We start from the raw sequence: 19,251 nt of genomic DNA, 5'->3' as shown, positions 1-19,251 counted from the left end.
ACCGCAAATATGTTCCCTGAGAGAGAAGGGTGGAGGCAGACCATGAGGCCCGATAAATGTGAAATAAATACATCATTGGATGATTTAATTTAAATTTACTATCACCACTCGATGGGGTGAGGAGAGCTTACCTCGCCACAGTCCATTTTCCCATCACTCATCGGTTAGCATTAGTTTAACATGACATTGCCCACTGGTGTGCACATTACTGATTAAAGTGGATGAGTTCTGTAAGTTTGAAAATGTATCCTCTCTTAAGGACAGGAGACCACTATCGCTGTCAAATACTGATTTGCGCGTTGTGATGTTTAGCTCTCTGAGCCCATATATGAAGCAAAGTAACGCATCAAAACATTCACATTTACTTTTATTTCAAATATTTTTAGTGAATTGTACTCAAGATTTATTTTCTTTTTGAAGTAAGAATGTAGGCGTAAGAGCTCTTAATGGGCACATGCTTACTCTTGACTGTCCTGTAGAACATCATTATTTTGTACTCATACAATATCCATGGAAATATTATTTATTAATCGTATTGTGTGTCTGTTACTTGTACAGAGTTCATACTGTTAGCAATAACCACTTCAAAGCACTCAGGCAGCTAGATGGGGAGGAAGAAAAGAGCAATCATGCAAATCGTACACACAAAGGGCAGAAGTTCAGTTGCAGATTGAGAGAGATAAAAAGACCTTCAGCTTCTGCCTGAACCTTGGTTCATCTTGAAGGCATGTTGGTAGTGAGTTCCATAATGCCCAGACCATTGTCAAGAAGCTCTTGCTTTCAAGGTCGGTAATGTCCTAGATGACTTAAAAGACTGAGTGGTTTGTGATCCTTGGGTGGAGGTCTGAAGACCTTTGTAACAGACATCTCTGCATATGATGCAGAATTATTTGAATGTTATTCAGTGTTCAAGTGAAAGCTGGTGTAGTTCTTTTACATCTTTACTTATGGCCTTAAGTGTTTTTCGATTGCAGCTGAGCTTCGACCTGTGATTTACATACTTTATCATTTGTTGGTGTAAGAAATAGAGAAACGAGAGTTAGCATGGACTTTGTTTGGGAGAATTATGGCTCTTACCAAGAAGAGTTTAATGTGGAATGTCAGGGTCCATATTCTCAGCAAGGGGTTGGTAAAAGTTGAATTACTTGAAGCATTTATTGACTTTTTGCAAAAAACATGATTTCTAAATTTTGGAAGGTTGACAACTGTAGAGGAGAAAGAGTTAAGGAGTTAGGCCATTTAATAGATGGACTTGGGTGGTCAAAATAGCACTTGTTCGTATTTTTGCCACTGAAGGTAAGTTTGATTTGGGCCATCCAGACATGAATAGCTTTGAGACAATCAAAGACAGGCAATATTGAAGTACTTGACGTATCGCGCCTCCTACTCAATAGGTTGTGTCTTATCTGTGTAGATTTCAACGGTTTCATCCATTGTCTTCAAGTGGATATTTAATAGAGCACTAGAGAGTTTGGGTCCCTGTGGAATTCTAAGTTTTAGGATTCAGGTTTGAGGGGAGATTACCCCATTTTATATCGCTATGAGTGGCTGGTTTGCAAGTATTCTAACTATGCTAGATCTTTGTCTGAAGTATCAAACCAAACTTTTGACACTTGAGCAGTAGGTGATAGTCAACTCTTTTGAAGGCCAAAAATACCTTTCTGGATAGCTGCCTGGTGTTGGAGTAAAATTATTCATTATCAAATCTATAGGCATCACTCACAGAAGATTCCTAGTTATATCCTGGTCTGAAGCCTGATTGACCATTGACCATCATCAGATATCTGATTATACTTGATCGAAAACTGTGGCTCCTTGCAGGCTAAGTGCTCAATGACCTAGCTAACTTGGTGTTAGGATAGGATCATATGTGTTAACATGACATTTTCAGGCATGTCAAGCGCTCAGCATCCCGAAATAAATATTGATTGAGTGGTCAGATTAAACCTTGTTCGTCAGGCATGCAGTTATTGATGGCAGAAAGTTCACGGGAATGCCAAGAGTGCCTAGCACTTGAGTCTTGGAGTTGGTGCCTTTAATTTCATCAAACGTATATTTGCTGAAATTTTGTAGACTACTATAAAAATAAAGTCTGGCTTGGAATTGTAGCAAAGCGCAGTTAGGTTTAGCAGGGTTGTTGTAGATCCTGAAGAGTATTTCAACACTGTTCTCTTCATTTTTCAGCTTCACCGTTTTGAGCTCCAATAACTGGGCATATACATTTTCAGATTTCAGTTACGGCCAGCATGGCTCACGGGTGGGTGGGAGGGCGCAGGTCACGCGGGGCGAGGTGGGCCAGGTGAGTGGTGGCAAGGGAAGGGGGGTCGTGCGGGGATGGGGGGTTAAATAATAAACAAATATTAATAATAAAACTTATCTTTCCCAGGTCCTGCGTCTTCACAGCTCGGTCTGCTCCTGCTTTCCTGCCTCTGCAGGAACAGGAAGCAAGCATTCTCCCTCCCGTAAGCCAACTACAATGCTGCAATGGCAGCATTGTGGTTGTTTGAGACGCCGACCACACCGGTGTATATGGGAGGCTATTTTCTTCATGTAGGCTTCATGCAGCCTACATGGAAAAAAGAGAGCATGCTCGCCCTCAACCAAACCCTTCTGCTTTCTCACAGTGTGAGAAGCAGAAACATAAAATGGTATTTCCGCACACATGGAGGACCCGCCGTTGACACATTTTTGTATGTTAATGAAAAGGGTATTTTTGTACCATTTGTTGTGTAAGTGTTTGTTAGGTTTATATATTAATGTTTGTGGCTGTATGGGTATTTAATTCAGAAAATGGTTTAATGTAGCCTAAAAGGCAAGTAAGCTTTGTGAATGGCTTCAGCTGAGGCCTTATGGCAAAGTGTACAAATGACAGGATGGAAGAGTTTAGGCATCCTAGAAAACTGGATGAAAGGCACAATGAAGTTGAGAAGATGGTGGAAGTTTGGAGATGACTAATTTTGAGATTGAAAGTTATGGGGATTTTACATGAATATTCTAGTTTGAGCATTGTCAATTTGATCATCTAACTAGCAAAGACTTTAATGACCTTAAAGGAGAATGGATTTTGAAGGCCAACTGCTCACATTTACGCATCTACCGTTACAAGAATATTTGTGCCAAATTATCAAGCTTATTTCCTGTGAGTGAAGATGTTTCACACATGGATCATCTGTATTGTAGCAAAACTAAATTCTTAAAAATGCAAATAAAGAGAAGGCTTTAGATGATCAAAGCACATCAAATGAATCATGCTATATCAATGAATTCCTCTCCTTGTGAAAAGGCACCAACATACTCAAAGTAAAATCGCTAAACCAGAAGCTTAGACATTTTACGTGGAATTTGAAATAGCTTTAGTTATTATGCTTTCTACCCTTAGCCTCACGAATCCAGTTTGCTTGAGCATTTTCACATACATGTAAATAACTATTGGCATATGCTGTCAATCCTTTCTTCAAAGATTGTGTGGGCCATTAGAATACTGTGAGAAAGTTCCATTTTTGCTTAGTCCCCTACATATTTTGTGGACTAATACTGCTGTTTTCTTAATTCTTCACACTCGAGCATTGCTGTCTACGCCACAGTGTATGTGCACTGAATCTCTAAACATTACAGAACTGGGTAACTCCTAATTAGCATATTTAACTTTCTAGTACATCCATAGTGTAAGGTGCAGAAAAATGTAGCAATGGCATAGAAAGTTAAATTTCACCTTTGGACTGTAGCAACTATTGTGTGCCATCCAGAAGGCTGACAGAAAATTTTGGCTTTTCAATTTACCTGTGTAGATTGACTTCTACAGCTTTTACACCTGCAGGCGGACATGTGAACATAGCCTTTTTTGACAGTGAGTAACCCTACTTATAAATAATATTTAAGCCACTCCTAAATAGGCACTGTAGAACACAAGTTAGGGTGCCTAATATTTAAAAGTGGTATATAGAAAACCTTTATTTTGGCATATTCTTAGACTGACTAGCCCACGAAAGCTATTTTTACTTTATAGAGCTGTAACTGTTCCTGTGGGTTTAAATATAAAGTTCAGATAAAACACAATTTCTACTAACTCGCTATTGGAATAAGCTACACAAATTAGTCACCAGCTGTTTTAATATTTATTAAAAAATCTTATTTAATGTTGAAGTCAGATTTTTTTCTCCGTTTTTAGGAAGAGTGAGTTTTGTAAAGTTAGACACCAGCCACTCTAAAGGCAGAAGGATGCTGCCACATTAGAATTTACTCATAAGAGTGCACTGTAGGATAGTTTCCAGTGCGACAAATAGGATGATCTGCAAAAGTGCGAAGTGTTCCCCTTAGAATATTTATGCATTGATAAGTGAGTTTCCAGGAGTCACTCTCACCCACTAGCTAGTGAATCAGGCAAAATCGGCACCTCACCCACAACTTAGTTGAATACATCTGGACCTGAAGAACAACACAGTAGGTCTAGACCTGCCGCTTGTGACCAGTGTGGAGATCTAAGCGGCTGGACCTCCTTCCACTTGTACCCAGGATTTAGAAGTGTACTATAAGGTTCAGTGGGGGACATCTTGTGTGGCAAAAGGGACACAACAAGCTGCAAGAGGCCTTTTTCCTGGAGTGCCAGTCCCACCAGTAGCAACTACACCTGAACTGGAACATGCTGGTGGCTTCTGCTGGAGTGAGACCTGGTCCTTTGGTGCTGTCCCTGAGGTCCTAATAGCCTTAGGAGAGATCAAGAACCAGGAGTAACTGCTCCGGAAAGTCAGAATTGTCTGGATTTAGAACATTTTTGGACTTCCAAGGTCACCAGAGAATCAGCTGGTCCATGCAGCAAAGGTGTCTAACTTTGAGAGGGCATAATCGGATACGGCTTCCATGTTTGCCCCACTGCAAGTTTTCGAGCACCAAAAAAGATATCAAGGGCTTGATAAAAATCTTGGTGGAGGGGAATACTCCGTCACAATTGTGACATATATCCCGTCCCCCGTGTTACAATCCCCTTATATCCTACGGAGATCGTAATATTGCGGACGGGATATCCGTTACTTTTGCGATCGAGTAGTTCAACTAGAAAGCCTAACTGGCTGACAGCAGCATGGAGCGGGAATGCCTACGTCCACCGGATTGGTGAACCCTTTGATGTGAGTGTGACTATAAAGGACATCACCCCCTCCTTGACCGATGTAGTGGTATCCCCTAAAGTTTTGGTTCTTCTAAGAGAACATTTTGAAATGTTTTGAGGTAGGATGGTGTGCAAATATATTCTCCTATTAGCATATATATTTGTTTGAGCCCGGTGGCTAAGCAAAGATAGGTATCCTGCAGCGCTGACAAATTCCCCAGACCAGTTAGGCTTTTTAGTGGGCAGAAACATGTTGGTGTTTAGCAGACGGGTCTGAAGCTTTGTGCTCAATATACCCACCGAGCAATCTGTTCTTAATTATACCCAAAGTACTCACGAATAAAGGTGACAACCGAGGAACTTTGAGTTATTTTTAGAGTGTCTGGATCCCGTTTCTCTCCAGGAAGTTTTATGTAAGAACTCCCTTCTTCCGCCGAGTCTTCATAGAGGTTTGAGTCCTTCATGGTAGTACCATCTTACACTTTGAGTGGCCATCCTGGGGGAGGAGGTAACATCTCGCTCTTCAGCAACTGCCTTTGTTCCCAAGCCTGGGAGTCATTCACACGTCTCCCCAGATGGACTGAAACCTGTCTATGTGTCAGGGCCTTTGAGAGGCCACTGTACTAACTGGAGTGCAGAGTGGCAACTTTCTAAAAGTTGTTTAACTTTAATGATGACTTTGAATCTGACCTGGGCATCAGCTGAGATTTAATTCCACAATTAATTTGACACCTTACTTGACCTTGTTAGCCAGTCCCATTCAGATGTTAGCTGGACTGGGGTGCCAGGGGGTAACCCTGTTTTAGCCAATAGGGCTCCTAACCTTTCTGTAGCGAACTGACAATTTTGATGTGTTACTGCTAAGACATTTTGATCCCTGCTACCTTTCTGTCTCTTTCCAAATTCTATCTTCCTCATTTTTTTCCTCCTGTGCAGGCTGCCTTAAACCTGGCAGCTGGTGACGTAGGCTATGACCGTTTATGTACAAATCTGGCCCCCAATGGCACCAACCCCCACAGAACCCTCTCCCCTCAGGGAAAAAAAATGCCCAATAGAATAAATAGACAATCAGGCCCAGCCCATGGGGCTGTTGCAAAGGTCCTAGTGCCGAGGAGAAAACCTCAAAGGAAACTTAGGGCTTACACACATTCAAGTGGGGGCAGTCAAGAGAATTCAGCTTCTAAGGATGCGTTAAATGGTTTCTTTTTCACATATTTTATTGTTTTTAAAAAAATCATTAGAATAAACATGCATCATTCAACTTAAACAGTTACACCAATTATTTTAGTGGCTTTTTTGGATTTTCTTTTAAGAGTTCCTCTTATATGAAAATGCAGTTTCATTTGATTTTTTGAAAAATGATTTTCTGAAAACGCTGACTAGAATGAATGGTAGAATAGGACAATATCTATTACACCAAAAAGTGGGTTACTTAATGGCAAGTAAAGCAAACCCCAGACCTAAAAATTGTTTGCTTTCATTCACATGCCTCTTGTTCATCTTATTGCACCATACTACCTTAACTTGACACCCCGGCATTCTTGCCTTACCCCTGCTTCATCTAATCTTCACCCCCCTGGCCCTTCAATGTTCTCTCTTTATCAACCCTAGACAGGGGTATCCCTGCCCTTCAAATACCTCCTACAGAAGTTGAGGGGCAGGGCACTGTGAGGCAAAGAAGCGAAAAAGCAGTAGCACTTCCATTCTCCTGTTTTCCCCATTCTCCAGTATGCCCCAGTCCCAAACCCATCTTTTCAATCAGCTCTGCAGCGGGTGTCCATAGTCCCAAGCTCTGCCAGTGTCCTATAAACCAGCCTGTCTCTGGGATTAGTATTTCCTCCCCTGTAGACACTGCTTTTACTGTCTACAGCTCCTGTGAGGTAATGGTGGCAGGTGTGGGAGAAGCCTATGGGTCCACAATACACTAAAATCCCTGCAGAACTCTGTATCCTCCCCTTGGATGGACGGGAATTCTACTACTCAAAACTCAACGATTGGACGATCCTTGTCTAAGCTCAGCTGTGTCCACATGGTAACAGCTCCTTACTTCAACACAACTAGAGTAAGCTCAGCTTGGTCCAGAGATTGATGGTCCCTCACATCAACACAAACTACAAATCCATCCCTGTTTAGTAACATACCTACTCTTTTCTCGCTATTCCCCCTTTCAAGATTTGAGGGGGACCTGACACCCAAAAATTTGCTCAAGGGGGCCCAGTGTAACAATGTTTGAGACCATTTCCCTAACGGCACGGTGCTGTGTAAGCAAAAGGTAGGACATTTACTGGTAGGATTTACATGTCCTGGTAGTGACAAACAGATAAGTTCGGTTTTCACTACCGTGAGGCCTTCTACTCTCATAGGCCAGCATTGGGAATTCCTTAAGTCACTTTTAAGCTGTAATTCCTGATTAGAAAGGAGTAGCTAAAGTATGTTTCATATCTTTGGAATGGTAATGATACATCCTCTTTAATGGTAAATATGGATTTAACATTACTATTTTAGAAATGGCACTATTAGACAGTGGAGATTTCTCTGCTCTTAACTTAGCTCTGCGTTCCGGCAGCCTATCTCCAATACATATCTGGGGTGGGTGACATCTACACTTTGTGCACTCCCTCTAGAAAGCCACAAACACAGGAAGGGTGGGTGTGACAGGTAACTCATCTGCACTCATCTACGTTCTGATAGCTCTTCCTGGGCAGAAAGTGGGAGGGGGAGCTGACACTTACACCTGAATAGGCAGTGTCCTGGGTCTTGTACAAAGGGCTGATTACCCATTACTGGCATACAGGGCTGGATGAAAGGGGACCTGGGAAATTCAAGAGCTAGCTTTGAAGCCGCCCCCGCGTCAAAGGCACATTTGGGTATAAGTACTGGAGCTCTGACCCTACCAAGACAGTACACCACTGGACCTGTGAAGACGTCTGTCAGGAGTAAAGATTGCTGTGCTATACGGATTGCCACTTTTCTTGATTGACTGTTGTGAAGGAACTGCTTCTCTGCTTTGCTGAACTGCCTTGCTGCCTGCTGATCTCTGCCCTGCTGAGGACAATGACTGGCCCCATCTAACTTGAACCTAGAGTGACTCCAAGGACTTTCCCCCTTTTCTGAAGCCTCAGGAACATCAACGACTTCCTATAACTCTGGTGCTGCCGCAGACTGTGCTGTCTGTGATTCCTACCATGACTGAGGTGCCAATCCTACAGTGGGCTTCAGAAGTGGGTTGTGCATCTGTTTTTGCTTTAAAATCAATGCAGTGATAAATTTGCACCAATTGGAACTGATGCATTGCCCTTTGATGCTAACACAGGAGGCGATCAACGACGTCTCCTCAACAGACTGTGCGGCTCGACGCTGATGGACAGAACAGCTCAATATCGATGCAGCGTTTACATGGTAAAGGCGTTCAGCAACGAAGCCTCCATTGACTGTGTGGATCGGTGCCGAAGCTTCACCTCCATCCACAGGATTGATGACGATGCATTGCCTCCTCGTATCCTCGCATCAAATCTTTGATGTTGATCCTTTCTCCATCCAAGGTACTTTGTCAGCAGGACCTGTCTGTGTCCTGTGACAGGCCTGTCCTCCATCGCCATTGGCCTGAACTATGATTTTACCACAGTCTAGCGCAACTTCAAGTAGCCCCTTAGTGCTATTGAATTCTGAACGCTATTTCTGGATTATTCTTTACAAATTCATAAATCCCTTTCTACTTATTGGATTTTTGTCATTTTGGTCTTGATCTTCTCATAAAAATATTCTCTGTTTTCTGAACCTGTGTGGAGTCTTTTTGTGGTGTTTTCTTTGTGTTACTGTGTCTGTGTGAGTTTGCATGTGTGTGTTGCACAAATACTTTACACATTGCCTCCTTAGATAAGCCTGACTACTCTGCGCCAAGCTACTAGAGGGTTAGAACAGGTTATCTTTTAGGGTGTATATAGCTTACCCAGACTATGATTTTGGTCCCTACTTGGACAGTGTGCATACCTCTGCCAACTAGATACCCAATTTCTAACATTGGTGATCAGCGGTGAGGATAGGACTTGTTTTTGTGCAATACCGTATAATAACTCATTGTTTACTACAACTCTATACTAATATAAATTCAAACCTTTTTCAATTCTCCCTGATTGACATTTTTGATATTTCCAAAAGTCTTTTTGCCACATACTCATTTTTTCTGCAATGTCTGTGGCCATATCTGACAATACAAAATTCAAGCTGGCCAATCTGGAAATCTACACAGTGGCCCAACTCAGGGGGTTCAACTAGGAGAAAAGGTTGTTCACAAAGCGAAGGGCCGAGAAGATAGATCTTCAGAAAGCCTTAAGATCATGGGCAGCAGCTTACCAGACCATCATAGAGGATGAGGAGGAGGGGTCCGATGCAGAGGAGGAGGAATTGGAGTCGGATCTGTCAGGAGGTCTTGTCATGCAGCCTACTGATGTGAGGGATAACATCCTGCCAGGACTGGAGGTCCACAGCAGACCAGGAAGCAGTGTATCTTCAAGGAACCTGTCACCAGAGGAGCTGGAAGACAAAAGGGAGGAGAGAAAGCTGAAGTTAGAGCTTGCTAAGTTGAAATTGGAGAAGGAGCAGGTCCTTGTCAAGCTGGAGAAGGAGCAGACCCTTGCTAAAATGGAGAGAAAGCAAGCTCTAGAGAAGAAAAAGCTGGCCATGGAGGAGAGAAAAATGACCAATAAACTCAGCATGAGAGAGCTAAACATCAGAGCTCTGAGAGAGGGGTCCAGCAACAGCAATGGTGGAAGCATACCTGCAGTGTCCACCGGTGAGTCCAGAGTCAGGATCCCTAAGGATTTGGTGCCCAGTTATGTGTTGAGAGATGCTATTGGCAAATGGTTTGCAGCCTATGAAGTGGCTCTGAGAGTGCACAAAGTCCCAGAGGAGTTCTGGGGTGGGTAGTGTCTGAAGGTATATGCTCATGGTGTGGAGGGACACACTCCTTACACAAGAGGTAGAAGACATGATATGCTGCTATGAAAACCATCCTAGTCAGTAAGTTTGGATTGACCCTTTAAAGGTATAGGCTCAGATTCAGGGGCAGTCACAAGATCTCATCAAAAACATGGTTGGATTTCGTAAATTATGCCAGCAAAGCACTGAAGGGCTGGGTGAGGGGCAAAAAGGTTGATGGTTATTCAGGGCTGTGCAACTTAATTTTAGAGGGGCACATGCCTGATATTTGGGTTCCAGAGCTGAGCCAACACCTAGTTGATAGCAAGTTAACTGACCCCAGGAAACTTGCTGAGGAGGCGGACATCTGGGTCACCACCAGTGTGTCCAATAAGACATCTGGGGGGACTTTCAAAAAGGAACTTAGGATACCCACCAGAAGAAGATGGGAGAGATAAAAAGACAAAGGGGCTCATTTATGAGTCCTTGCGTCACTTTTGCGCTGCCGGTGCGTCACTTTTTGTGACGCATCAGCGGCGTAAAAACTGGACCTTGTTGCACAATATTTACAAAGTGACGCATCTAGGTAGATGCGTCACTTTGTAAACCCCTGCGCTACATTATACCTGCGTCAGGTATAATGTATACAGGGTGGGCGTTCCCACGTAAGTAAGCATCGTAGAAGTAACGCAGTGAAATCTACGAGATTTCACTGCGCCACTTCTAGGGTGCAAATGCGTCAATATCTTGCGCCTGCCTCACAGCAGGCGTACGACTGACGCAGGCCCATTCACATGGGGCTTGCCCCATGTGAAAGGACACATTGCTGGAGTTGCGTCACTTTTGTGACACACTCCAGCAATGCGTCACTTTTGCGCCTACAGATACGTCAGAAATACTGACGTATCTGTGACTCTTTGTGACATGATGCGTCATACCGTAGATATGACGCATCATTGGAGTCGCAGGGAGGGCGCAGTGAAAAGTGACGCATCACTGTTTTCACGCAGTGATGCGTCACTTTTCATAAATGAGGCCCAAAGTTCTCTAAAAGCCCTCAAAACAAATCACACGTGAAAGGGTCTGGTTCTCATTCCCAATCTGGCCACCAGAAGAAATCCAACCCTCACAAAGGTCAGCAGCTCAAGATCATCAAGTGCTATGAGTGCCATGAATATGGACACTACAAGGAAATCCCGAGTACTCAAAAAGAGTACCACCTTCCACTGGAGGGAAGAATCCGGGGGTGGCTAGTGTAGTGCCGGGGGGAGGTGTTAATAGGGGATAGTTTAGTGGGGTTACCCTAGTGTCTCTGGGTGACAGTGAGATGGTTCCTAAGATTCATGTGCCCTCAAATACTACTAAGTATAGGCAATGGGTCACTATCAATGGGCAAGGTGTTAAGGCTCTGGGGGATCAGGTGCCAGCATGACTATGTTAAGGACTCAGCTGATTTACCCTGAGCAGGTCCTTCCAAATGCACTCCCTCCAAATTGTAGTGGCTGACAAGCAAGAGGGTCACTATCCAGTGGCCCTTGTCCATTTGAGTGAGGGGGGGCTTCAGGTCTTCTGAGCTTGCTGTGAGCCCTGCCATGCCTGTGCACTGTTTCTACAGTAATGACCTTGAGCACACTATTTTGAAGGAAGTGGAGCTCAGGGGTCATATGAGATATTGGGATTACCTGATTGGATTTGTGAAATGACACTGTCCATGGCTGCCGAGGATGGGAGTCAAAAAGGGCTGGAGCCTGGAACAATGGTCCAGCCAGCTGTTAAAAAGTGGAAAGGCAGAGGGCATAAAAAAAACAGCCCCTGAGTTTCTCCCTCCTGAGGTGGATAAGGCCCCTGTGGTGGATGCTCCAGAGCCCACTGAGGAGGTCACTGCTTCCCTTGGAGATCTGCCTACACTTGCTGGATGGAATGTAGAAAGGGAAACCTCCAGGGAGGAGTTCGGTAGGGCACAGAAGGAGTGTCCAACCCTTGAGGGTAATAGGAAACAGGTTGAAGTCAAAGCAGCAGGTGATGTCTCTGCAAGTTATCACATTTACTGGGAGGACAACCTCCCGTACAGTGAGCCTAAGGTTCCTGTGCATTGGACAACAAGGACCCTGGTGGTCCTCAAATGCAACAGGGCTATCCTACTGGAGCTGGCTTACAAGATTCTCCTGGTAGGACACCTGGGCCAAGACAAGACCTTTGCAAGGTTGCCTCACACTTCTGTTAGCCCAGGATCAAGAAATCCTCATATGCATTCTGTGGGACTTATTTAGCCTTCCAGGCCAGTAGTAAGACAGGACAGAGGCTGAAAGCCCCCCTAAATCACTTGCATGTTGGTGGCACACACCATGAGCATGTGGGCTTTTAATTGTTGGGCCTTTGGATCTCCAGACTATATCAGGCAACGGTTTTATCCTGGCTCTGGTGGATCATGCCTCTAGGTACCGAGATGCATTGCCCCTGAGGATCATGACTGCACCTGCAGTGGCAGAGGCCTTGATGGGGATTTTACCTGAGTGGGTTTCCCCAAAGAAGCTTTGTGTGACAGGGACACATACGTCATGTCTGCATACATATAGTCAATGTGGAAGGAGTATGGGGTAACCTACAAGTTCTCCACCCCTTACCACCCACAAACAAATGTTCATGTTGAGAGATTCGTCAAGACCCTGAAAGGCATGATTTGAAGCCTAACTGAGGCCCTGAGGCATAAGTGGGACATCCTCATACCATGCCTGTTGTTTGCCTACAGGGAGGTACTACATAAGGGAGTGGGCCTCAGCCCCTTTGAGCTTCAGTTAGGGCACCCTGTTAGGGATCCTCTGAGTTAAGGGGTGGGGGTTGGAGTAGGCTTCCAGGAAGATTCCCCAGGATGTACTGGGCTACATGCTGTCCTCCAAAAGCCAAATGACCAAGATGTGGAAGCAAGCTTCTGACAACTCAGAAGCCCGTTAGCCTGTGTTGAAAAAGAGGTATGACCAAACTTCCATCACTGTGGAGTTGCAGCCTGGGCAGAAAGTATAGATTAAGGAACATGTGGAACCCAGGGCCCTCTAAGACCACTGGACTGGGCCCTATGAGGTAATTGAGAAGAAAGTTAAGGACACCTACCTGGTGGACCTTAAGACCACCAGGCAGTCCACAGGGTGCTTCTCATAAATTGCCTTGAACCCCATTTTGTGAGGTCTGAGATCACCATGCTGTTGGTGACAGTTGGAGACGAGGAAGCTCTCCCTGACCTCTTGGACTCCAAGGAGAAAGATGGGTCTGTTGAGGGACAGTACCACTCTCTTTTCTCCCTTATTCCTGGGACTACCCACCTGGGTACCCATGAGGTGGACACAGGGTACAACCTCCCTGTTAGGAATAAATCTTACAGGTTGTCAGATAACGGGATGGCCAGCATTAATAGTGAAGTCTCCAAAATGCTGTAGTTGGGGGTGATAGAACCCTCTAGTAGCCCCTGGTCCAGTCCTGTTGTGATTTTAATTATTTATGAAATATGGTGCATTCCTGTCCTTTCCCCAGTGTAGGCGCACACATTTCTGGCTAGCGCCAACATAGGTAGGTTTGGTTTGTGCAGGAAGGTGCACCTTCCTGCACAAAAACAATCATGAGAGGGGTTTTCTTCTATCCATGTGTGTTGCAGCACACAAGGCAAATGAAAAAAAAGAGGAGAAATTAAAACATTTCTCCTCATTTCGTCTGCTGTGGGGAGGCATAAGATTTTGGTGCTGGCCCAGGTTTATTTGATTTTGTAAATCTGGGGCAGTGTCAAAATCCATAGGTGTTGCACGAAAAACCCACCACAATGCTCATGAAATGTCTACTTGACGGCGACACAGCAACTTGCTTCTTTTTTTACTCCATATTTATGAGGCCATAGAAAGCCACTTGGTGACTTTGCTTCGCCTCATTGATATGATTGAGACATTTGTGGCACCAAAACTTCAAAAAAAGTGTCGCTCAGGTGGCTCAAGCCTCTCAAAAATCAACCCCAAAATATTTTGTTAGTTTTTAAGTTTTTCACCACCAAGTAGATGTATATAAAATAACCGGTAGCTTAAATGAAATTATTTTTCAAAAAGTTGTTACTCAGTGGAAAATGCACTGTAGTACATCATGAAACCTCTGTTGGTTAATGCACTCCAGAGAGGTCTGTGTGTAACCAGAGAGCTACAGAATTAAATTCGGTTGGTGCAGTGGAGAATAGTGACTTGTGTATTTTTAGTTCTATGAGCTCTTAGCCTGTGACAGAAAGCACTGTCAATGTTTAATTCATTATTTTATGCTTGCATTACACACATTATAAGATAGACTGCTACAAACTGGGCAAACTGTTTTTGGATAAAATGGAGCTTCCAAAATCTAGATTTTAGTAATACCAGACCAGAAGTATTCCAATTTTCTTTTTTTTTGTTGCCTAACTGTCTCTTCAATGCCTCCTCAGGGGTACTAAGCGCTGGGTAAATACAATTACAATTAAAAGCATGCACTTCACAGCTTAGTTGCTAACTCTTTGTACTACCACTCAAAAAAAAAAAAATCTTTGCCAACATAATGCTTGGAGTGATTAGAGCAACTAAAGCAAGAACCGCTCTCAAGCACCCTTTATATTTGCAGAGTAACTCATAGCACACATTTGCATTTCATTCAGGCAAGCAGGCACCCTGGCATGAAGGATTGTTTTACCTGTCTGACCGACCTCTTCATTTCACAGTACAGGAGACTCAAGTAACTTCAGATGAAGCATTTTACTGATCAGAATGAAGCATCCTGACAGTTGTTTTTTCCAAAAGGAGGAGCACATGTTTTGGATTCCAGGCAGAAGTGAGGCCTTGAAATGTGCGACCCCCTTCCCAGGACTCTACGCCCCCCCTGGGGGTCATGCCCCACCGATTGAAGGTCTCTGCCCTAACAGAACTGCCAAGGATAAGTCAGCCTTCTCCACTCGAGAGAGCCACTATCAATGTTGTGTGATACCCTTTGGAAACAAAAATGCCCCTGCCGCCTTCCAGATGTTGATGAACCAGGTCCTTGCAGGTATGGAGAGGTTCTCAGTGGCCTATCTGGATGAGATGGCTGTCTTCAGTAGCAGTTGGAAGAACCTCCCTTTCCACCTCCCGGAAATGCTTCAGGTTCTGCAGCAGGCAGCCCTGACTAGCAAGGACAGTAAGAGCCAGAGGGGGAAGTGGTACATGGCGCGCTTGGGGCACCTGCTGGGCATGGGTAAGGTGGAGCTCCACCAGGTCAAGATAGAGACTATCATGGCCTGGGAGCCCCACAAAACCCAGACTGAGGTCAGAGCATTCTTGGTTCTGACTGGGTACTACAGGATGTTTGTCAAGGAATATGATATAATTGTTGCTCCTTTTGTCACAGCTGACTTCTAAAAATCAGCACAGAAATGTGATTTGGACAGAAACATGCCAAGAAGCATTTGACTCCTTGAAGCCAGACATGTGCACAGCCCCTGTGCCCAGGGTCAGGGACTTCTCCAAAGAGTTTATCGTTCAGAACATGGCATAGGGACAGTTTTATCACAGCTCAATGAGGAGGGCCTGGAGCAACCTGTAGCTTCATCTCCAGGAGGTTACTCTCCAGGGAACAGAGGTGGAGTGCTATAGAAAGAAAGGATTTGTTGTGGTCTGGGTACTGAAGAGATTGAGGCCATACCTGTTTGGCACTCATTTCCAGATTCAGAAGGACCATAGGCCTCTCAGGTGGCTCACGCAAATGAGGGGAGAGTATCCAAAATTGTTGAGGTGGTCAATTTCCCTAGAGGGCATGGACTTCAGGGTGGGACACAGACCAGGGGTAGACCACGCCAATGCTGATGGTCTATTCAGTTTTTTTTTACCTTATTGATGAGAACTCCCTAGAGGTTGGGTATATCTGCCCACATTCAGCTGGGGAGGGCACGTTAGACCTGTCATCCTTAGGGTAGTCTTCCCCCAAACATTTTGCCTTTGGACCTCCACACTTGCTGTATCTTCTTGTAGGCCTTAGGACTCTGAACACTTTACCACTTCTAACCAGTGCTAAATGCATGTGCTTCTCTCCTAAACATGGTGACATTGATGTATACCTGATGGTCTTATTTAGTTTACTTATAAGCCTCTTGTAAATTGGTACACCATATTCCCAGGGCCTGTAATCTAAATACTACTAGTGGGCTTGCAGCACTGGTTGTGCCACCCACATAAATTGCCTTTCAAACCAATCTCAGGCCTGCCATGAGTTTACTGCCATTTAAAACCACTTGCAAAGCCTTAAACTACCCTTTTATTACACATAAGTCACCACTAAGGTAAGCCCTAGGTAGTCCTATGGGCAAGGTGCTGTGTAAGTAAAATGTTGGCCATGTACTGGTAAGTTTTACATGGTAGTGACAAACAGCTGCAATTGTTTTCACTACTGTGAGGTCTACCCCTCTAATAGGCTAGCATTGGGAATTTCTTGAGTCACTTTTAAGCTGTTATTCTTGATTAGAAAGTAGTAGCTAAAGCATGTTTCATATCTTTGGAACGGTTATGATAAATTCTCTTTAGTGGTAAAGGTGAATTTAACGTTACTGTTTTAGTAATGGCACTTTTAGAAAGTGGAGATTTCTCTGCTATTAACTTAGCTCTGCTTGCCTCCAACACATATCTGGGGTGGGTGACAGCTACACTTTGTGCATTTCCTCTAGAATGCCACAAACACCTGAATAGGCAGTTTCCTGAGTCCTAAACAAAAGACTGATCACCCCCTACAGGTATCCTGGCAGACAGGGCTGGATGTAAGGGGGCCTGTGCACTTCAAGGGCTTTCTTTGAAGTCACCCCCACTTCACAGGCACATTTGGATATAAGCACTGGGCTCTGACCCTACCAAGACCGTACACTACTGGACCTGTGAAGAACTCTGCCAGGAGTAAAGACTGCTGTGCTACAAAGCTTGCCACTGAGCTTCACTGACTGTTCTGAAGAACTGCTTCTCTGTCTTGTTGAGCTGCCCTGCTGCCTGCTGATCTCTGCCCTGCTGAGGACAAGCATTGGAACCAAATCACTTGAGCCGAGAGTGACTGCAAGGGATTGCTGTCTTACCCCATTTTCTGAGATCTCAGGGCCATCAAAGACTTTCTATAACACTGCTGCTGCAGGATCCTGCCATCTATGAGTCCTCATTTGGCTGAGGTGCAACTCCTGTCCTGGGCCTCAGAAGTGGGATCTGCAGCTGTTTTTACTTAAAAATCAACGCAGTGACGTCTTTTAGCCTATCAGAACTGATGCATTGCCCTTCGACGTCAACGCAGGAGCCAATAGATGCCATTGCCTCAAAGGACTGCATGGCTCAACGCTGACGTGCAGTGCTGCTCAACATCAACACAGCGCATGCATGTTTGATGCTGAAGCCTTCTTTGACTACGTGGATCAGTGCGAACGCTTCTCCATGCACGGGATCGATGATGCAGCGCTTCCACGACCCATCGCATGGAGTCTTTGATCCAAGGTACTTTAGGGGGACCTGTCTGAGTCCTTTAGCCCGCCTGCCCTCCATCGCAGTCAGCCTGAGCGTTAGATTTACCCCAGTCAAGTAACCCCTTAGATCTATTAAGTTCTAAGCACTGTTATTGGCTTATGCTTTAAAAATGCATAACTATAGTTCTACTTATTAGATTTCTGTCTTTTTGGTCTTTGATTTTCTCATAAAAACATTCTCTATTTTTACTAAACCTGTGTGGAGTATTTTTGTGGTGTTTTCATTGTGCTTCTGAGTGTGTGTGTGTTGCACAAATACTTTACACATTGCCATTTTGGATAAGCCTGTCTGCTTTGGGCCAAGCTACCAGAGGATGAGCACAAGTTATTTTTAGGGCGTATCTAACTTACCCAGACTTGAATTGTGGTCCCTACTTCCACTCTATCTCTACCTCTGCCAACTAAAGACCCAATTTCTAACACACACCATAGTTAAACAGTGTGTCCATAAAGAGCTACCTATGTTTTGCTTTTTAAATTGATGGGATTACTTTCTTATCTAGTCTTCCAGCTTAAAAGTACATTCATTTTCCTTTTTCATTCTGTTGTTCTGTTCATAATGGTGTTTTTTGTCTAGAAATCACCAACACAGCAGCCCTAAAAAGGATAGTGGCATTACCTAAAACCAATACTAAATGCGGGCTCATTTGAGACCAGTGGTTAGAGGTTGCACATATTATGCAATTACAGTGCAATTTTTATGCACCTGAGCACATCCAAAAAAATGTAATACAAAAATCTTTAGGGCCTTATTAGAGTTTGGTAGACGGAATACTTCAACGGATATTGCATGACTTGAATAAGTACCATAGGTTATAATACTCTTGTAGTATGGCAGATGGTACATCCGCCACATTTGTGACACAATATTCCATCCGGCAAACTCTAAATAAAGCCCTAGTCACAACACATGGGAAAGCCGAATTACTAGAATTACATCCATGAACGCTGAAACTAAATAAAGACATATATGGGTTCTATGTTGAAAATGTATGCATGCCTACTGAAGATCCTGCACAAAAGCAGGTGGTTTTAAACGCAAGTTAATGCCGGTTGCTTTGCAACATTGCCCCACACGAAAATAGCAGTGCCATAAGGAAATTTAAAACACTTGCAACAATAAATGTAATTCCCATAAGCTATTTCTATTTCAGTTTTAAACTGCCAGCTGGAACCCAGTGGTAGACATCAAAGTGCCAATGGTGCATTGTCTACATGAAGTAGATTCTGGCAACCGGTGGAACCAAAGGGACGGCAGTTACCACACAAGAGTAAAGTTGGAGCAAATGGAAGGCAAGGGGCTAGGCATCTGGAAATGGGAAATGAGCCATGTTTTATTGGATGTGAAAGCAGAAACTACTTTTGAGAGATTTACCTGCAACCGCATTCCACCCTTAACATTGTACAAGAATTAACGGCACGATTCAGAAGACAAAAAGTTCCTCGAAGTGGCTCATGTAAAATACAAACAAAACACAGAGGGCCTTATTTATGAAAACTGTTGCATCGCTGCTTGAAAACAGCAATGCAACAGTATTCACTATGCCCTACATGCGACAGGATTGATGCGCCATTTTAATGTATGGCACTCCATGTCGAAAGGAGTTATAGATACGTCAGCATTTCTGATGTATCGGTAAGCACAAAAGTGGGCATTGCTTGGGTGTGTCTAAAAACAGATGCAACTCCAGCAATGTATCCTTTCCCATGG

The sequence above is a fragment of the Triturus cristatus genome, chromosome 6 (genome assembly GCF_964204655.1).
Source record: "Triturus cristatus chromosome 6, aTriCri1.1, whole genome shotgun sequence".
Taxonomy (NCBI): domain Eukaryota; kingdom Metazoa; phylum Chordata; class Amphibia; order Caudata; family Salamandridae; genus Triturus; species Triturus cristatus.
The sequence above is the reverse complement of the archived record's forward strand: the minus strand, read 5'-3'. Positions refer to the sequence as shown.